At 42.5% G+C, this 4100-nt stretch overlaps 1 non-coding gene across 1 annotated transcript; it reads right to left on the reverse strand.

Moving 5' to 3' along the window:
- Positions 1 to 668: 668 nt before the first annotated feature.
- Positions 669 to 772, reverse strand: LOC130942685 (small nucleolar RNA R71). The gene has a single exon (XR_009071248.1). It is a non-coding gene; the product is annotated as a small nucleolar RNA R71 (small nucleolar RNA).
- Between the last annotated feature and the right edge of the window lie 3328 nt (positions 773 to 4100).

The following is a 4100-nucleotide window of genomic DNA, read 5'->3' on the forward strand; positions in this document are numbered from 1 at the left end:
CTCTTCACCTCTCTTCATCTAAAAATCTGAATTCTTCTTCACTCTTCCCCCCTCTCTTTTTCTACTAACACAAAGGAATCTCTATACTGTGACATAGAGGATTCCCCTTCTTTTCTTGTTTTTTTCTCTTTCATATGAGCAGGAACAGGGAAAAAGGCACTCTTGTTGAAGTTGATCCTGAACCTGAAAGGACTCTGAAGAGAAAATTAAGAGAAACTAAATTACAACAATCCAGAAACAACCTTTCAGAAATTTTCGAACAAGAGAAGGAGATGGCAACCGAAAATAATAATAATGCAAGGAGAATGCTTGGTGACTTCACAAAGCCAACGTCCAAGTTTGATGGAAGAAGCATCTCCATTCCTGCTATTGGAGCCAATAACTTTGAGCTGAAACCTCAGCTAGTTGCCTTAATGCAACAAAACTGCAAGTTTTATAGACTTCCATCTGAAGATCCTTATCAGTTTTTAACTGAGTTCTTGCAGATCTGTGAGACTGTAAAGGCGAATGGAGTTGATCCTGAAGTCTACAGACTCATGCTTTTCCCTTTTGCTGTAAGAGACAGAGCTAGAATATGGTTGGATTCACAACCTAAGGATAGCCTGGACTCCTGGGATAAGCTGGTCACTGCCTTCTTGGATAAATTCTTTCCTCCTCAAAAGCTGAGCAAGCTGAGAGTGGATGTTCAAACCTTCAAACAAAAAGATGGTGAATCCCTCTATGAAGCTTGGGAAAGATACAAGTAGCTGACCAAAAGATGTCCATCTGACATGTTTTCAGAATGGACCATATTAGATATATTCTATTATGGTCTATCTGAATTTTCGAAAATGTCATTGGACCATTCTGTAGGTGGATCTATTCACCTAAAGAAAACGCCTGAAGAGGCTCAAGAACTCATTGATATGGTTGCAAACAACCAATTCATGTACACTTCTGAGAGGAATTCCGTGAATAATGGGATACCTCAGAAGAAAGGAGTTCTTGAAATTGATACTCTGAATGCCATATTGGCTCAGAACAAAGTGTTGACTCAACAGGTCAACATGATCTCTCAAAATTTGAATGGATGGCAACATGCATCCAACAGTACTAGAGAGGCAGCTTCTGAAGAAGCTTATGATCCTGAGAACCCTGCCATGGCAGAGGTTAATTACATGGGTGAACCTTATGGAAACACCTATAACTCATCATGGAGAAATCATCCAAATTTCTCATGGAAGGATCAACAAATGCCTCAACAAGGCTTTAACAATGGTGGACGCAATAGGCTGAGCAATAGCAAGCCATATCCATCATCTTCTCAGCAACAGATAGAGAATTCTGAACAAAATACTTCTAATTTAGCCAATCTAGTCTCTGATCTGTCAAAGGCCACTTTCAGTTTCATGAGTGAAACAAGATCCTCCATCAGAAATCTGGAGGCACAAGTGGGCCAGCTGAGTAAGAAAGTCATTGAAACTCCTCCCAGTATTCTCCCAAGCAATACAGAAGAGAATCCAAAAGAAGAGTGCAAGGCCATTGATATAATCAATATGGCCGAATGCACAAGGGAGGAGGAGGACGAAAATCCTAGTGAGGAAGACCTCTTGGGACGTCCCTCAAGCAAGAAGGAGTTTCCTATTAAGGATCCAAAGGAATCTGAGGCTCACATAGAGACCATAGAGATTCCATTAAATCTCCTTCTGCCATTCATGAGCTCTGAAGACTATTCTTCCTCTGAAGAGGATGAAGATGTAACTGGAGAGCAAGTTGCTCAATACTTAGGAGCTATCATGAAGCTAAATGCCAAGTTGTTTGGTAATGAGACTTGGGAAAGTGAACCTCCCTTGTTCATTAGTGAACTGGATACCTGGATTCAGCAAATTTTACCTCAAAAGAAACAAGATCCTGGCAAGTTTTTGATACCTTGTACCATAGGCACCATGACCTTTGCAAAAGCTCTGTGTGATCTGGGGTCAGGGATAAATCTTATGCCACTCTCTGTAATGGAGGAGCTGGGGATCATTGATGTACAACCTGCCTTGTTCCCATTACAATTGGCAGACAAATCATTGAGACCAGCTTATGGAATAGTAGAGGACGTGTTAGTAAAGGTAGAAGGCCTTTACATCCTTGCTGATTTCATAATCTTAGACACTAGGAAGGAAGAGGATGATTGCATCATCCTTGGAAGACCTTTCCTAGCCACAGCAGGAGCTGTGATAGATGTCAACAGAGGTGAATTAGTCCTTCAATTGAATGGGGACTACCTTGTATTTAAGGCACATGGCCATCCCTCTGTGACAAAAGAGAGTAAGCAGGAAGAGCTTCTCTCAGTTCAGAGTCAAGAAGAGCCCACACAATCAAACTCTAAGTTTGGTGTTGTGAGGCCACAACCAAACTCTAAGTTTGGTATTAAGACCCCATATCCAAACTCTAAGTTTGGTGTTGGGACTATACAACATTGACCTGATCACCTTGTGGCTCCCTGAGAGCCACTGTCAAGCTATTGACATTAAAGAAGCGCTTGTTGGGAGGCAACCCAATTTTATTTATCTAATTTTTATTTTATTCTATATTATTGTTATTTTGTGTTTTATTAGGTACATGATCATGAGAAGTCACGAAAAAAATCATAAAAATTAAAAACAGAGTCAAAAACAGCAGAAAAAAATTCACACCCTGGAGGAAGCACAGGCTGGCGTTCAACGCCAGTAAGAGGCATCTGGCCGGCGTTCAACGCCAGAACAGAGCATCATTCTGGTGCTGAACGCCAGAAACAAGCAACATTCTGGCGCTGAATGCCAGGAATGTGCCCAGAGAAGAAAAGCTGGCGCTGAACGCCAGTAACAAGCATGAAACTGGCGTTCAACGCCAGAAACATGCTTTACATGGGCGTTGAACGCCCAGAATGTGCACCACACGGCGTTTAAACGCCAGAATGGTGTGAAAAGGCAATTTACATGCCTATTTGGTGCAGGGATGGAATTCCTTGACACCTCAGGACCTGTGGACCCCACAGGATCACCTCAGGATCTGTGGACCCCACAGGATCCCCACCTACCATATTCCCACCTTACCTCCTAATCCTAGTTTTTGTGATTACTCTTCCCCATGTCACACTTTCCAACACTCTTCACCAATCACCTCAATTCTTCTTCCCAATTACCCCCTTCACCACTCACATCCATCCACTCTTCCCCATAAATCCCACCTACCTTCAAAAATTCAAAACCATTTTCCCACCCATTCCCACCCAAAATGGCCGAACATACACTCCCCCCTCTCCCTATAAATACCCTTCCATTCTCCTTCATTTTCACACAACACAAACCCCTCTTCTCCCACTTAGCCGAACCTACATCTCTCCCCCTCTACCATATTTTCTTCTTCTTCTTCTTCTTCTCTTATTTCTTCTCTTGCTCGAGGGCGAGCAATATTTTAAGTTTGGTGTGGTAAAAGCTTCCACCTCCGAGTCATAGGAGATGGAAAGATTCATCTCCAAGAGCCATCAAGACCACTTCTATGATGTTGTGGCAAAGAAGAAGGTGATCCCTGAGGTCCCTTTCAAGCTCAAGAAAAATGAGTATCCGGAGATCCGACATGAAATCCGAAGAAGAGGTTGGGAAGTCCTAACCAATCCCATGCAACAAGTCAGAATATTAATGGTTCAAGAGTTCTATGCCAATGCATGGATCACTAGAAACCATGATCAAAGTATGAACCCAAGTCCAAAGAATTATCTCACAATAGTTCGGGGGAAATACTTAGATTTTAGTCCGGAAAATGTGAGGTTGGCATTCCACATGCCCATGATGCAAGGAGATGAACGCCCCTACACTATAAGGGTCAACTTTAATCAAAGGTTGGACCAAGTCCTTATGGACATATCTGTGGAAGGAGCTCAATGGAAGAGAGACTCCAAAGGCAAGCCAGTCCAACTAAGAAGACTGGATCTCAAGCCTATAGCTAGAGGATGGTTGGAATTCATTCAACGCTCCATCATTCCCACTAGCAACCGATCTGAAGTTACTGTGGATCGGGCCATCATGATTCATGGCATCATGATTGGAGAGGAAGTAGAAGTTCATGAGGTCATCTCCAATGAAATCTACAAA

Source organism: Arachis stenosperma, chromosome 7 (assembly GCF_014773155.1).
Source record: "Arachis stenosperma cultivar V10309 chromosome 7, arast.V10309.gnm1.PFL2, whole genome shotgun sequence".
NCBI classification, from domain to species: domain Eukaryota; kingdom Viridiplantae; phylum Streptophyta; class Magnoliopsida; order Fabales; family Fabaceae; genus Arachis; species Arachis stenosperma.